An 18,291-nucleotide genomic window follows, 5' to 3' on the forward strand; every position below is an offset into this window, starting at 1 on the left:
TCACCAGTCTGATAAAGCTTGCTAATCCCTCCTTCAGTGCTGTTTCCTAGAAAGTAGAAAACATGCGACTCTGTCTATCCCAGATGAGGTTCAACGTAGGCATGCAGAGGATTTTCAAAAATTTTCCTTTGACCTTCCTGCCAGGTTCTGTGATGATAGGGAGAAATTTTATTATTTTGTTGGTTTGCCATTTTCCACAATAACTACTTATTTGGAGCCAGAATGGGGTTCACAGTTATTCTGTAGCCTATACATTGTATAAGCATTTATGCTTATTTCCTTGGCAAAGAGTTTGCAAAATTATAGGCATAAGTTAATAGATATTTCTTATGAGGTTGCTTTTATTGTTATCATTATCATACCACCATCATCATTATTATTACCATTATTATTGTGGTCAGTTTTAGTTAATTCCATTAAATTAAACATTGAGGTAAAATTATGCTATCAACTTGATTTACAAAATAATCCCTAGAAAGTGTTTTTTCTAATGAGATAATTTTTCTATATATTTTTAATTACCAATACAGATGAACAAAGTCGCATATTTGTTGGTAAAAGTACTTTAAATCCATCTCTTATATTCTTACTGACAACATCCTATTTTAAAGGTCCTTTAACTCAAAACAATATATGTGTAATGACTTCATGAGACCACTGAAAAGTTTAATTTTTCTCATTATTTTTCAGAATACGTAATCCTTTTCATTGCTTACTGGATTAAACCTGATACTTGAATTCATGGATTTAAAAAGCAAACAAAATAAAACTTGCCTTCTCTAGTCTTATCTCCTGTTGTTTTCTCTTCTGAAGGAAGCCAAGGAGATAATAATTTGTATGCCAATTCTGCAATGTTGGGGAAGACTACATTACGTGCTGTGTTAAGTCAGAAACTGGACAACATCAAAGCCTAGCAATGAGTGCTAGAACAGAGTTATAACTTTTACTGAAGCTGTATGAGAGAGTGGTACCCCCCTATTCTTCTATTATTTGTATCTTGGCCCTTTGAAAACCATTTGGCTTTATCTCTAAGAAGTATTACCTTTCACCTAAACCGTCACTTGATTTCTACCATTTTTGAAACCCGTTTGAATTGCTACATTTTCAATATCATTTTCTAAATTCTTATAAATATTAAATGGGTCACTTATTTGATATGAATATGTATCAGATGCTCTATTTTATAATTATATATACTGATTTGTGCACCATTTCTCTCCAGCTATGTGCTCTGGTCTTTTAACCACAATGCAGTGTAATGTGTCTTGCTTCCTTATGGTGTTTTCATGTCCTAACACTGAACACTATACGTAGTTGATGTGCAGTCGGTATTTACTGATGATTAAGCTGGGATATCCTTGTATTTTTCCCCAGTTAATGATTGACTGTGAGACTGCACCTCAAGTATTTTGGAATATGAACATGTTTGTAAAGAAAAACAACATATTTGTGAAAACAGGTATAATGTTGACATTAATGATAGGGTCTGAGTGGCAACATTCAACTCTCATTTTTTTTTTAATTTTTTTTAAATGTTTTTATTTATTTTTGAGACAGAGAGAGACAGAGAATGAGCAGGGGAGGGGCAGAGAGGGAGGGAGACACAGAATCCAAAGCAGTCTCCAGGCTCCGAGCTGTCAGCACAGAGCCCGATGCAGGGCTCGAGCTCCTGGAGTGTGAGATCATGACCTGAGCCAAAGTCGGACACTCAACCGACTGAGCCACCCAGGCGCCCTCAACTCTCCTTTTAACTTTTGGGACATCTTTTCTGTAAAGTACTCTGGAGTTAGGAGGTAATGGTTCTTTGAATCATATGAATTACATGGGCAGAAAGCCTCATGCTCATAATAAGTGAATAGTAAATATTTTCTTCTCTGTTGGTGAAAAGCACCGATCTCATGATATTGCAAACTCAAAAATAACATAAGAATTTCCTCCTAAAATGCTTTGAAGCATTATTGAAATGCATTATAAAGTGTCTTAACAGCAACCATTTGGGTGATAAGTAAGAGAAAACCTTTATAGAATGGATTCTGGAAACAATACAGCTGTATCACAAAACTCAAAATAGAAAGAATAATTGAAAGTCATGAAGAACTAGAACAAGTGAATATGCTGTTTAGAAATGTTTGTATTCTCTCCACTTGCCCAGACAGACATGGACACTTTTCATCTCTCCTCTTCTCTGGATCTTTGATTCATTCTTTCCTGCTTTTCTGGTTAGCTTTTTATACTTCTTGGGCATATGGCAGCTCCAGGTCATATTTCATGTCTTCTCAATGTAAGAACTGAGTTTGAATTTTGACTTTTCATAAAGAAGTATATGGTCAAATTGGGAGAGCTATACACCATTTATGGGAAAATTTTGTCTAAAATGACTGCAGTAAGATCTCCAATCTCATATTCTTTTTTGTTTGTTTGCAAGGAGGTGGTTACAATATTTTCCATCAAGAGGTGGGGGGGTTTCTGTTCCATCCCCTTGAATCTCGGTATCCTCATGACTCCTGTATAAATGGCTCTATGTGTCTTCTGGCTTGGTCAGAAAAGCCCATGCCCCTTTTGTTCTGGTTCTCTCGGCATGCTCACGCTAGGAACTTAGTAGGTATGTTGTGAGAAAACAAGCTACGTAGAGAAGTCACGTGTAGGAGTTTTGGCTGACAGCCCCAGCTGACTTCCCAGATGGCAGTCTACTAGCAACTGGTAGCTGTGTGGATAAAGAAGCTCTTGAAATTACTCCAGTCATCAACTGACTGCTAACTCATAAAAAAATTTGATGGAGAGCCGCCTAGCTAATCTTGGTTAACCTCGGACCCATGAGAGTTAACACACAATGATAATTATTGTTTTTAACCAAGGCTTAAACAGTGATTAGTTAGAAGCAATTGTAACAGCAACATTAGGTAAACAAAGAGGAAGCTTGTATAATACAAACAAAGGTTTCATCAAGGGCGAGATGAGTCCTTTGAATGTCAATTTTAAGATAAAGGAAAGCTTGAAATGGTAAGGCATCACCAAAGTTGCCTGCAGTATCTCTATTGCATCAATAATGATACTTGGTTATTCTGGGTCAACAAATATCCAGAGTAGTCACAGGGTGTGTTAGTTTAAGTACAGAGATGGGGCTGCTAATAAAATTGTTTCAAAACTAGAAATTAATTTTGTAGAGTTTTTCTACACTCAAATTATTTGATCAAACAAGATTAACATTTACTGAGATTCCACCATTGACCTAGCAACATGCTTACTTCTGGGTGCATGGAGAGAAAATCCATACTTTCTTTTATTTAGGGAGGCAGCTGGTTGGAAAACATGAAAAAAATTTGATTCAGCAAACTGACTGTGAGGTTATAACAGAAGTACTATAAATAGAGGCAAAAAGAAGAGTTATTCTTTTGTATTGGGTGTTGGTGGATGACTGGAGGAGTCAGGAAAGACATTAGGTAGAAGAGAATTCCTGAATGGAATCGTGCATTTTCAAAGTACTTAACATGGTATCTGTGAACTCTGTTTTATTAGAGTTTATATCTTCTCAGTGTTAGATATTATTGATGCTATTATTGTTTGATTCTGGGGGTTTATTTTTATATAAAAGTATACTACTGACATATTATTAAGACATGTCTCTGGTAGTGTACCTATATAGCATTATAAGATATTTTATACTCTTTCATCTGTTTTTAAATAGCAACACACATTTGAAACTTCATAGTAGTAGGTGTCATGACTGCTGGGATCTGTTTACTTCTGTGTCTAGGGACATATGGCAAAATAAATTAGGAAGAATCCTTTGCTCAATAAAATAGGTAATTATAGTGACTGTATGGCATACCCCACACCATGAGAATTAAGTATTGTCTCAGGACTGGAGAGGGGATTTCATAAAGATTTTGCCAATTTCAAATTAAAATGACGTCCCATCTCTTGACCTGCCACGTCTACCTCTCCTTTATACGATATTGCAAACACCCACATCCATAGCATTGAAAAGGGAAGTAGAAGAAGAAACTTTTGAAGACTACTTCATCCTTAATATTTTATTCTAGAAATTCTTTTTCACTCATTTTTTTTCCAAATTAGATCTGACCATATCCAAAGTCGTAAAAACTATATTCTGTATTTTCATCTAGTAGATTGAAACCCACACATGTCATTTTAAAAATTTAATTATAACCTCCCCATTTTTGCTACTTTTTAATTTATTATTATTATTATTTATTTGAGAGAGAGAGAGAGAGCAGAGGGAGTGGCAGAGGGAAAGAGAGAGAGAATCTTAAGCAAACTCCACACTCTGCACAGAGCCCAATGTGGGGCTCAATCCCACAACCCTGGGATGATGACCTGAGCCAAACCAAAGAGTTGGGTGCTCAAGCAACTGAGCCACCCAGTTGGCCTTATTGCTAGTTTATAAGTCACTGATGCATGTTCTGTATCCACCAGTGAGTCTTGAACAGAAACAGCATCTCAGAGGATATCCTTCCACAATAAAACAGAACTTACAACACACCAAGATCTAAGAGAGGAAAATTTTTTTTAAGAAAATAATATCTTCAGCTTTTCATTTTACCTTTTCTTTGAGGCTACTAAGATGATAAAAATACCAAAAAACTAATTTAGTAACTACTGAAATGGATTAATTCATAGAATAGTCTGTGTGTTGATTTCTTATCCATGAGAGGAAGATGAAAAGCCTCTTCTTTCCCATTGTCTGTAGATCCAGGGAGAGACGTTTCCATACTTCTTCTCTCTGAGAAGTACAGGAAAAATAAGGCAATTCCTCATTTGGATGGCATTCACTATTATAACTTATTCATGCATAAAGAAAGAATTAAAAGTAAACATTAGATTTCACAAAACTGGTATTTATTTATACATGTAACTTAATGTTTTTTTTTTTTTTTCTTAGCAGTTATTTACTAACATATATTTCCTAGAGGAAAATAATCTGGAAAGTAGCAGGATTTTGTATGCATCTAATTTAGTGTCTAGTAAATTAGTAGCTCCTCATGATAATTCATTGTCATAGAACTTAAGAAAGAGCTCAGTTGTATAGGACATTAAAGAATTTTGTTTTAATTTCCATAACTTAACTTATGGCAATGCTGAAATATTAATGCTAGAAAATTTACTGCAAATGAAGTTTGGTAGAAGAAACACAACTTTACTTTCATTATTGACATCTGATAAAAGCAAGTCACTTAGTTTAGCTAAATGTTACTTTGATTGCATTTATACTTAAGTTCATGTACATAGAATATGTTTATTTTGTCAGCTTTTGCCTAGAAATAAGTGAACTTGAGTTTAATTATTAAGTAAAATAAAGTGATAGTGATAATTTGGGACTAAAAAATGGTGATTACAATTTAAAATTGTAGTTTTTTAATTGACCTGTTTCTGATTGACCTTTTTGATTGCTCTCATCCTCTTTCTTTCATTTCCTGCTTGTTTCCTTCCGAACTGCATCTTGTTACCTTTGATATAAAAGTAGTAGTTAACTCAAAGTGAATTTGAGAGTTAATGAAAGACCTTTCGGGTGAAAACATGGCACTGTCTGCAGCATAGTGGAAGCCACTTTTCCTTTCCTTCTATCAACTCTAATTCTTGGTATGTTTGGGGGTATGATGTTTGGTACTGAAAATTTGTCTGGCATCAAAAGTAAATGAGGAAGAAAATGCCTCTAAAGTCTCCTTTTCCTTATTCTTTCCTTACTATTCCCTTACATTTTTTTTCTTCTTTTTATTTCCCTTACCCTCAATGGTTTGTTAGGAGCATTATTTTTTAATCACTATTTTTTTTAATGTTTATTTATTTTCGAAAGAGAGAGACATAGTGTGAATGGGGGAGGGGCAGAGAGAGAGGGAGCCACAGAATCCAAAGCAGGCTCCAGGCTCCGGGCTGTCAGGACAAAGCTCGATGAGGGGCTCGAACCCACAGACTGTGAGATCATGACCTGAGCCGAAGTGGGATGCTCAACTGACTGATCCATCTAGTCACTCCCAGTCACTGTTCTATGAAGGATAAAGAACATAATTTTCTTTGTTATACAAAATTTCCCTTCAAAATGTTTTCCTTCATGTTGCAGCAATTCATCTCTTTTATGGTCAAATAACCCTAAGAGGAGATGCAACTAATATTCTATAAGGATTTAGAGAAGGAAGGAATGCCTTAAATTGGGTGGTGGGGAAAGAAATAGGGGGATTCGGGACACCTGGTGACTCAGTTGGTTATGTGTCTGACTCTTGGTTTCGGCTCAGGTTGTAGTCTCATGTGAGATCCAGCCCTGCATCAGGGTCCCCTGAAATCCCAGAGCCTACCTAAACTTCTCTTTCTCCCTCTCTCTCTGCCCCTCACTGTTCACTTGTGTGCTTTCTCTCTCAAAATAAATACATAAATTAAAAAAAAAAAAAAGAAGTAAGAGGATTAGGAAAAGATTATAAAAGGTATTAGTGGACATTCTAAATGTTCTAAAAAGGCAAAATGAAGAAAAAGATAAGATCACATATAGGAAAATATTCTATCGGGCATTAGTATCGACTTAATTGTATCTCTCAAAAAATCCACATATAGAAGTTCTAATCCCCTGAACCCCATAAATAGACCATATTTGGAGATAAGGTCTTTAAGAGGTAATCAAGTTAAATGGAATCATTCAGGCATGGGCCTGAATTCTGTGTAACCTGTGTCCATAGAAGAAGAGGAAGTTTGGACACACACATGTCCAGAGGGAAGAAAACATGAAAACACAGAATATGGCCATCTGCCAGTCAAGAAGAGTCCTAAAACAGACCCTTCCTCCCTAGCCCTTAGAAAAAACCAACCCTGCCAAACATTGATCTTAGACCGTCAGCCCTCAGAACTGTGAGAAAATACATTTCTTTTGTTAAAGCTGCCTACTTAATGGCACTTTGTTGCAATAGTCCTAGCCAACTGATATAGTCACATTATGAAATGACTTGGGTTTGTATATGGGTGACAACTTTTTTTATTCAATTTCAAAATCTTTAAGTGTATATTAGAAAAAATCAATAAACATTGTTTCAAACCCACTCTAAGTTATTATATTTTGCAATTGCTTACAATAAGGCAATAGTAAATGAGGAAGGGATTGAAATAAGATAGTTATTAATACAAGTATCATGTAACAATGAGAAAGATGTTACATAAATATGAAACAAAGCTCTTGAGAATAGTATTGGTAATACAATTTTTAAATTCCGAGAGACAATTATAGTGAATGTAATTCATGGAAAACTCGGTATTATTTTAATTTTGTCTTTTAAAATAATACCACAAGTTATCACAAGTAAGGATTAGTGATTTGTTGAAATTTCAGTATGAATCACATGCTCTGTGAATCTAGTGGGTACATGTGAGATACTGGATTGAAGAAGAAACATAGCAACTAGCAACTATATATAAATATAGTTATGCTATTTAAGCATTCTAAGAGAATTTGTATTTATGCTTATTTAACTAGCTGACATCAGAATATTAGAAAATGTGGGTTCACTGTCTTTGACTCTTTTTTTTGCTGAATTAGATTGCTTAGCACAATGAATGATGTTAAAATGATTGAATTAAAATATATGTGAGTAATATCAAGGGTCTACTATATTGAATTATAGGAGAAGAAAGTTTTCCCGAGGAGAGCTTATAAAAAACCTAAAATTCTGGCCTAGGCAGTTTGAAGTTTATTCTTTTTTTATTATTTTTTAATGTTCATTTATTTTTGAGAGACAGACAGAGCATGAGTGGGGAGGGGGGAAAGAGAGGGAGACACGGGATCTGAGGCAGGCTCCAGGCTCTGAGCTGTCAACACAGAGCCTGACATGGGGCTTGAACCCACGAACTGGGAGATCGTGACCTGAGCTGCAGTCCAACGCTTAAGCAACTGAGCCACCCAGGTGCCCCTGGAGTCTATTCTTTTGGTCAATGATGTAGTTGAAGATTTATAAGTAAAGGAAGGGCACATTCTCAGCTGAGGCAGGAAATCTGTTGCAATGTGTCAGAGATCACAGGAAAGGAAACTGTAAGCCAAATGACAAAGAGAATATTGAATAGCACAGTCCAGAAGGAGAAGTTAGGATCATGATATTCTGATGGGAATGCAGGTAAAGTATTTTGGAAAATGCCCCGAATATATGACATGCTTCTGGGCATGGATGCAAACAGCATGTAATAGAAAACCTGTACCATCTGACCCGGAGAAGGGAAGGAAAGGAGGAGTCAGTTCAAGGAGACCAAAAGAAGAACAGAGCTGTCCAGCCGTTTGCCTAGAGCTTGTTCTCAATCTACTGAAGACTGATGGGGAAATACAACATGCTTTTCTCACTTTAACACAAACTTAAAACATTTTCAACGGCTGTGATTTCAATGTTAGCAAATTCAATTCTAAAAAAGAAGCTTCAGTAGAATTGTCTGCTTTTGTTTCCCCCACTTCCCTTATATTTAGTAAGTGGTACAGAAGAAGAATACTGTGAATACTTAGCATTTTTAAGTCCTTCACCTCATATATGTGGATGACTAGTAGGGCTGTCATTATTACATTATTGATTATGACTATCATTAATAGAAATTGTTTAAAATGATAAAAGTTAAGCTATTATTTCCAAGTTTTCTTTTAAAATTGCAAAGTGGATATTTAATATTTATTTAAGTGATTACTAACAATCTCTCAAGTATATCATGGAGAGATAAAATAATATATTAATATGGCTATTAGAATCCAAAATAAAATTATCTTGATAAATAGTATCTGATGACAATAAAAATAATACTTTGAGGTGTTACATATTTGCATCACATTTCATAATGCTATATATTTTCATATTGATTATCTCACCTAAGACTCAAAGAAAAAGAGTGATATAGTCCTTCCTGCCATTCTGTGTGTGAAGAAACAGAATTTCAGGATAAGTGATATATCCCAGGTAACACACTATTAAGTGTCAACACAGAGACTGAAGTCCTTATTCACTCCTGGTATCCCAATACTTCTTTATATCAACAATATAACCTGACTCATATATGGATTTTTTTTAAAAAAAATTCATATTTTAAGATTATAGTACAGCAAAATCTTGGTTTGTGAGCATAATTCATTCCAGAAACATGCTTGTAATCCAAAGCACTTGTATATCAAAGTGAACCTCCCCACAAGAAATAATGGAAATTGAGATGATTTGTTCCATAACCCCCAAATTTTCATATAAAAATGATTATAGTACTGTAATATAATACAAAATAATGAAGAAAATACAAAATATAAAGAAAAAAACAAATTAGCCTTCACTTGCCTTTGAAAACCTTTGTGGCTGGTGTGAGGGAGACAAGAGAGGGGAGGGTTATTATGCAGGGCAACATTCACTATTGCTAACAGAATCATTGCTATCTACTGGTTCAATGGAATCTTTTTCTTTTGGAATCTGTCCAGTGACACTTGCTTTTGCCTCCTTTTGAGTATTTCACAGAAATGTGACATTGCATTGTCATTAAACAGATTCATCGCTTGCACCACTACAGTCTTATTTGGGTGGTGCTTTTCTATAAAATTTTTCACTGTCTCCCACATTTTACACATCTCCCTAATCTCATTTGAAGTGAGGGATTCCTCTGCCTTTTTCTCCTCCTCCTCTTCAGACCACATGCAAATGTAGACTTCTTATAAAGCCTTGCAATTTCAGTCATGCACATACCTACTTCATACTTCTCCACAATTTCCTTCTTTTTAAAATTTTTTAAGGTTATTTATTTTAGAGAGAGAGAGAGAGAGAAAGAGCAAGCATGAGCCAGGGAGGGGCAGAGAGAGAGACACAGAATCTGAAGCAGGCTCCAGGCTCCGAGCTCTCAGGGGCTTGAACTCACAAGCTGTGAGATCATGACCTGAGCCGAAGACAGATGCTCAACCAACTGAGCCACCCAGGCGCCCTTTGGTAATTTCCTTCTTAACTTCCATCCTAACCATCTCCTTCTTACTGCCTTTCTTTTCAACCTTTTCTGCATGGGGGCCATTGTATACGTTTGCATGGATGTTGACTGCAGTGCAGTATTACTAAACTCTTGTCATATACTGTATTCAATGTACCCGGCAATAAGGCAGCAGAGGAAAGGGTCTATATCTGCAGGCAGCCTGACCTAGAATGAAGCAAACATTCCTAAGCTTACTCTTGTATGGAAAACAAAGGACTGTCCATAGGTGCTTTGAAGTGACAAAAAATACACCACTGCCAGTTGTGGGCACCTTCCAAGTCACTGATTCTGCCAGACCGTGGCCTGAGATTGAGCATCCGAGCATGGGAGATGATCACCCACAATCCCGCACAGAGAGAGAGAGACAGAGAGAGAGAGAGAGAAGAACCATTGGCTTAATTCTTTTTTTTTTTTTTTTTTTAACATGGAAGCTTCATGAATTTGTGTGTCATCCTTGCACAGGGGCTAACTTCTGTATCGTTCCAGTTTTAGTACATTGCTGCTGAAAGTGAGCACTGGCGCAGTTATGATCATGTGACATTTGGCAACACCTGCTACTCTTATTGCAAGACATTGTTTATCAACTTGAAATTTATTAGAAATGTTTGCTCTTCTTGCAGAACGCTTATGCAATAAGTTACTCGCAACCAAGGTTTTACTGTATTTTCATTTTAGTTTTCCTTTAAACAATTTTCCTTTTATTTTTCTTTTGTGATTCATCTTTCTTTAAACCAATAAAGATGCAGGCATTCAGATTAAATATGATAAATTTCCAGAAACATACAACTTAATCAAGACTCATGTAAATATAAAATCTGAACAGACTGATAAGGAGTAAGGGGATTGAATTAATTATCAAATACTTCCCAACAAAGAAAGCCAAAAAGCAAATGGTTTCACTGGTGATTTTTTGCAAACATTTAAAAACTTAACTAATTTTTTTCTAACTCTTACAATAAAAGTTGAAGAGCAGAGCATTCCAGACTCATTTTTAAAGGCTAGTCTTACTTTTCTATTACAGCCATATGAGGATACCACAAGAAAAGAAAACTACAGCTCAATATCTTTGATGAAAAATCTCAACAAAATATTTGCAACCCAATTAAGCAACACAGTAAAATCATCATACACCATGAACAAATGGAATTTATCCCTGTGATATGGGATAGTAGCATATACAGATCAATAAATGTGATATACCACGGGAATAAAATGAAGGATAAAGCCATGTGATATTTCAATAAATTCAGAAAAATAGATTTTTACAAAATTCAACATTCTTTCATGGTAACAATTCTCAACAATATTTTGTGCTTCTGTGGTATCTATCAGTTGTAATGTCCCCTTTCATTTCTGATTTTATTTCAGTGCAGCTACAGCAGTTCTAAGAGGGAAATTTATAGCTATATATGCCAACATTAAGAAAAATGAGGGGTACCTGGGTGGCTCAGTCTATTGAGTGTCCAACTTCGGCTCATGTAATGATCTCATTGTTCTTGCATTCAAGCCCTACTTCAGGCTCTGCACTGACAGCTCAGAGACTGGAGCCTGCTTCACATTCTGTGTCTCCGTGTGTCTCTCTCTCTCTCTCTCTCTCTCTGCCCCTCCCCTACTTGTGCTCTCTCCCTCTCTCTCTCTCCCTCTCTCTCTCCCTCTCTCAAAAATGAATAAACATTAAAAAAGAAAGAAAGAAAAATGAAATTTCTCAAGTAAACAACCTAACTTCATACCTCAAGACAATAGAAAATAGAACAAAACTAAGCCCCAAATTATCACTAAAAAGGATATGACAAGGATCAGAGCAGATATAAATAAAACAGAACAGAAGAAAACTCAATGGAAAAGATCAATGAATCTATGAGCTGGTTAAAAAAAAATAAATAACAAGCCTTTGGCTAAGGAAAAAGGCTTTGGCCTATTAACAGTATCATGAAAATTTTTTTTTTATTTTTTTTAATATTTATTTATTTTTGAGAAACAGAAATGACAGAGCACTAGTGGGGGAGGGGCAGAGAGAGAGGGAGTCACAGGATCCAAGACAGTCTCCAGGCTTTGAGTTATCAGCACAGAACCTGACGCAGGGTTCAAACTCAGGAACCATGAGATCATGACCTGAGCCAAAGTTGGATGCTTGACTGACTGAGCCACCCAGGCATCCTGATAATATTTAATTTTAATGAATTTTCATTCCCTTTCTCTTTTCTATTTCCTTATCTGCATATATAACATAAATCATAACAGAAAATTTAGTGTTGCACTCTCATAAGAAGGTTACCAAACCTGGAAAAACTTATCATACTTATTAAAAAGATGTAAGACAGAAGTCTGAAAGAAACCAAGATGCTCAAACACGTATCCATATAAGAAAAAATCTAATGAGGAAAAGCATATTTCTGTCCTATTTTGTCTGGAACTGCTTCTTTTCATTCAGGTCTTGGGCATGTCATTTTCATGGCTAACTTATACACAATATTATTAATCAATTGCTTAGGGAGACCTTGAATGTTCAAGGTGAGATCTGTTTGAAGCTTAATTAATGATTGTATGATAGATCTAGGGATATTCTTCAGATATTTTAAGGAAATAAATGGAGAATATTTTGGTAGGTCTTTCAGAAATTTTAAGTGATTTGACAATTTTCAGTTCTCCGAGGTAATGTTTAGTTGATTACATAGAGCCATGGTGAACATATAGAGACATATTTTCACTAAAATGACCTTTTTGGATTTTTTTAATTGGACACACACAACGTTTTCAGTTAGAGTCTAGCTGACAAGAACTGTTTTAGGTTTGTTCAGTAGTTCACAATTTGAAACTCATTCATAGATGTTTTTAGACATGTTTCCATGTTTCTCATATAGATATGTAAAATAAAACAAAACAAAACCTGAGGAGACATATCTTGGCCATAAATTTAAGCCAAATCAATAGTTTTCTCCTTTGTGATTTAATACATAAATAATTATGCTAAAATTTGTTTTTCCTAGAGATATTTTTCACAGTTGAGGTTAATTATGCATCTGTAGGGATTCTTGTCCTACTTTGTTACCAGATGTTCAACCAAGGCATAGTCTAGCCTAGGAAGCAAATGCAGCCTATTTCTAGATTCTCAATGTGTTGCAATGCACCTCTCATTAGAAGGTCAAAAGCATTATAGTCAAGATGCTTATGTTATTGTGAAATGACTGAAAATATTTTTTATGTGTTTATTATTTATTGAGCAATTATAATGGTTCATTTTATGTGTCAACTTGACTATTCCAAGAGATGCCCTGAGAGCTAAACATTTTTTTTTTTTTTTTTTTGTGGGTGTGTCTGTCAGGGTGTTTCCAGAAGAGATTAGCATTAGAATTGGTTGACTGAGTAAAACCAATGGCTCTCTCTGTTGTGGTTGAGTATCACTGAATCTATCTAGGGCCTGAATAAAACAAAAAGGCAGAGGAAAGTGGAGTTTGCTCTCTGACTGACTGTTAGAACTAGGACATCAATCTCCTTAAGTGCTCAGTACTCATGGTTCTCATGGCCTTCAGACGTGGACTAGGATCTACACCATCAGCTTTCTGGGTCTCACACCTCCTAGCTATACCACTGGCTTTCTTGAATTGTCCAGCTTGCAGATGGAAGATCATGAGACTAGCACAATGCTAGATACAACATGGCAAAAGTCGGCCAGATACTTTTCCTGACTTCATGGAATTTATAGTCCAGTAGAGAAAAGAACATCATATGAATACTCAAAAAAGGAAGTACAATTACAAAATTAGATAATTTCAGTGATAGAAAAATTCAAGAATTTAGGTAAGATTGAGGAAGGATAAGAGAGATGTAACGGGGAAGACATGTTTGTCTAAGTGATGTCTAAGCTGAAGCATAAAGGAAGCACTTGTATTAATCAAGTAAAAAATGATGTGTAGATTATTTCATCTAAAGAGACAGGTACCTGCAAAGACCTAGAGGTTGAAGAGGCCTGTACTTGTTGGAGAAACTAGAAGGCCAGTATGGACTGATGTGTCCTGAGTGAAGCAGAAAGCACTGCAAGATAAGGATGGTGAATAGGCACATCCTTGTGCAACCTAGGAAGGAATTTTCTTTTCAAGTTGACCATAACCAGCTAACATGGATGATTTTCAGGCAGGCAATGCATGTTCTCACTGCCAGTTTTGAGTAGACTAAGAGGGAACCCATTAGTATCAGCTGGCAGGCAATGTTCTGGGAAAGATAAGATGGGTGCAGGAACTGGAGTAGTAATGTGGAAATGAAGATATGGATGTAGATTTGAGACATATTTGGTGACCCATCTAATGATGTGCTGCTTGTGGAGAGGGGACAAGGAGAAGAGATGCATTAAGGGTGATTCCTGGATTTTTTGATATGGGCAGCCAGGTAGATCGGGGTAATTTATTGAAAAGAGAAATAAGAGGAGGACCACACACACTAATCATATCCAACTTTAACATACCTCTCACAAAGACCGACGAGGTATTTAAGAACTTACACAGATCAAACCCTAAAATGTGATGATACAGGATGTACCTTCGAAATAAAATTGGGCTAGGCATAAAAACTGAGTACATGTTAGACCACACACTAAAAGCCAATGAATTGCCAGGGTAAGAGTAATAAAAACATCATTCTCTGCACCTTAAGCATAATACTAAAAATTTATAACAAAATGTAAAATTTCCCTACCGTTTAAAATTAAATTTAAAATAAAAGCCTGCTATTAACTGTTGAGCCAAAGAATCTATATAAAATTAAATTTCAAAATTTCTTGAGATAGTGATAATGGAAACAAAATACATCAGAGTCATGGTATAAAGCTAGAACATTGTCAGAGGAAAATTTATAGCATTAAAATACCTATGTTAATGGATATGAAAGTAAATGAGGTGAATTCCAAAACCTCATTTTCAAAAAAGAATGTTTACTTATTTATTTTGAGAGAGAGAGAGAGAGGTAAGGGCAGAGAGAGGGAGAGAGAGAATCCTAAGCAGCCTCCGTGTTCTTAACACAGAGACTGACATGGGGCTTCTTCTCACAAACTGTGACATCAAGACCTGAGCGGAAATCAAGAGTTGATGCTTAACTGACCGAGCCACCCAGGCACTCCCAAAATCTCGTTAAAGAAACAGAAAAGTTAAACTAAAAGAAATGACATAATAAATAGAAAATCAGAAGTATATCAAATAAATTGATAAATGTTAAATATTAATGAACACAACCCAGCAACAAATTAATTATACATCATGACCAAGTATATTTAATTCCAGAGCACAAGCCTATTGAGATATAAATATACCAATTAATAAATTCTTTCATATTAATAGACCCAAAAGAAAAAAAAAATATATGATCATCTCTATATATTCAGAAAAGATGTTAGCAAAATTAAACACTCATCGGATAATCAGTAAAATGGGAGTTTATGGATAATTATTTAACAAGAAAACTGCATATACCTCTGCCAAAAATGCAGCATCTTACCTAAATGAGCAATTAAGAATTTCTCACTGAATTCAAGGAGAATACCCACGATTTCCACAATATTTTAAACATTGTGTTGGAAGAATTTACCAACACAGGAATAGATAATCAGAGGTGTAATAATATGAAAGGAAGAACATTTTTTTTTTGTTAAATCTCCTTTAATAACTGTAGATGATAGTAAAATTGGTATACAAAATCAATAGCCTATACACATGTGTACATATATTAATCTGTACATATATCAGAAGATATAATGGAAGAGAAGGCTCAGTTTAAAATAGAAATAAAAATAAAATACATATAAGTAGCTTAACAAGAAATATTAAAAACATAAATGGAAAAGTTATATAAAACATTCCTGAAGTACTCAGAAAAAGAATTCATCAAATGAGAAGACTTATTAACATCCATAAACAAAAAAAAAATTACAAAGATGTCAGTTTTCACTGTTATATTGTATTATATTATATTTGTTATATTATATTATATTTGAATCAATCCCAGTAAGGTAACATCTCCACCCCCAGGATATTATGCTGAAGTGGCTTGTTTGCATGATTTTCTCTCTGCTATTCCATAAACTAATTGAGTGGAGTAAATTAGTCTTTTCACCTTTCATGACTATCACAGGATCAGTGACACAGTAAGCACTTAAATATCCATTTGATGAATAATTAAAGAAAAGTAACACTGGATTATACTGTATTTATTATTTTCTGTGATTTGATAGTTCAACAAAAGCCAGCTTGAATAGCGTGTATACTTAACTTTGAAGATTGTCATAACTTTGTACCATGTCTTCTTTTTTTTTTTTTTTAATTTTTTTTTTTCAACGTTTATTTATTTTTGGGACAGAGAGAGACAGAGCATGAACGGGGGAGGAGCAGAGAGAGAGGGAGACACAGAATGGGAAACAGGCTCCAGGCTCTGAGCCATCAGCCCAGAGCCTGACGCGGGGCTTGAACTCACGGACTGAGAGATCGTGACCTGGCTGAAGTCGGACGCTTAACCGACTGCGCCACCCAGGCGCCCCCATGTCTTCTTTTTATTTTTATTTTTTTTTTTATTTTTTATTTTTTATTTTTTTTTTTTTTAGGCATAGTATGATTTATTTCAAAAATACACATAGAGATACAAGCTTTGATGGACACAGAGACCAAAACTTTTACATGGATTATGTGTTAGGATCCTAGGTAATTTCTAATTTCTTTTTATTTGTTTTCTTTTTTTTTTTTTTTTTTTTTTTATATATGAAATTTATTGTCAAATTGGTTTCCATACAACACCCAGTGCTCATCCCAAAAGGTGCCCCCCTCAGTACCCATCACCCACCCTCTCCTCCCTCCCACCCCCCATCAACCCTTAGTTTGTTCTCAGTTCTCAACAATCTCTTATGCTTTGGCTCTCTCCCACTCTAACCTCTTTTTTTTTTTTTTTTTTTGTTCCCCTCCCCCATGGGTTTCTCTTAAGTTTCTCAGGATCCACATAAGAGTGAAACCATATGGTATCTGTCTTTCTCTGTATGGCTTATTTCACTTAGCATCACACTCTCCAGTTCCATCCACGTTGCTACAAAAGGCCATATTTCATTTTTTCTCATTGCCACGTAGTACTCCATTGTGTATATAAACCACAATTTCTTTATCCATTCATCAGTTGATGGACATTTAGGCTCTTTCCATAATTTGGCTATTGTTGAGAGTGCTGCTATGAACATTGGGGTACAAGTGCCCCTATGCATCAGTACTCCTGTGTCCCTTGGATAAATTCCTAGCAGTGCTATTGCTGGGTTATAGGGTAGGTCTATTTTTAATTTTCTGAGGAACCTCCACACTGCTTTCCAGAGCGGCTGCACCAATTTGCATTCCCACCAACAGTGCAAGAGGGTTCCCGTTTCTCCACATCCTCTCCAGCATCTATAGTCTCCTGATTTGTTCATTTTGGCCACTCTGACTGGCGTGAGGTGATATCTGAGTGTGGTTTTGATTTGTATTTCCCTGATAAGGAGCGACGCTGAACATCTTTTCATGTGCCTGTTGGCCATCCGGATGTCTTCTTTAGAGAAGTGTCTATTCATGTTTTCTGCCCATTTCTTCACTGGGTTATTTGCTTTTCGGGTGTGGAGTTTGGTGAGCTCTTTATAGATTTTGGATACTAGCCCTTTGTCCGATATGTCATTTGCAAATATCTTTTCCCATTCCGTTGGTTGCCTTTTAGTTTTGTTGGTTGTTTCCTTTGCTGTGCAGAAGCTTTTTATCTTCATAAGGTCCCAGCAATTCACTTTTGCTTTTAATTCCCTTGCCTTTGGGGATGTGTCGAGTAAGAGATTGCTATGGCTGAGGTCAGAGAGGTCTTTTCCTGCTTTCTCCTCTAAGGTTTTGATGGTTTCCTGTCTCACATTCAGGTCCTTTATCCATTTTGAGTTTATTTTTGTGAATGGTGTGAGAAAGTGGTCTAGTTTCAACCTTCTGCATGTTGCTGTCCAGTTCTCCCAGCACCATTTGTTAAAGAGACTGTCTTTTTTCCATTGGATGTTCTTTCCTGCTTTGTCAAAGATGAGTTGGCCATACGTTTGTGGGTCTAGTTCTGGGGTTTCTATTCTATTCCATTGGTCTATGTGTCTGTTTTTCTGCCAATACCATGCTGTCTTGATGATGACAGCTTTGTAGTAGAGGCTAAAGTCTGGGATTGTGATGCCTCCTGCTTTGGTCTTCTTCTTCAAAATTACTTTGGCTATTCGGGGCCTTTTGTGGTTCCATATGAATTTTAGGATTGCTTGTTCTAGTTTCGAGAAGAATGCTGGTGCAATTTTGATTGGGATTGCATTGAATGTGTAGA

General features: G+C 35.8%; 1 pseudogene; it reads right to left on the reverse strand.

Annotated features, from left to right (window-relative positions):
* Positions 1-10,384: 10,384 nt before the first annotated feature.
* LOC112866208 (U6 spliceosomal RNA) lies at positions 10,385-10,481 on the reverse strand (annotated as a pseudogene).
* Between the last annotated feature and the right edge of the window lie 7,810 nt (positions 10,482-18,291).

The sequence above is a fragment of the Puma concolor genome, chromosome D1 (assembly GCF_028749965.1).
Source record: "Puma concolor isolate L17-30 chromosome D1, mPumCon1.1.hap2, whole genome shotgun sequence".
NCBI lineage: Eukaryota > Metazoa > Chordata > Mammalia > Carnivora > Felidae > Puma > Puma concolor.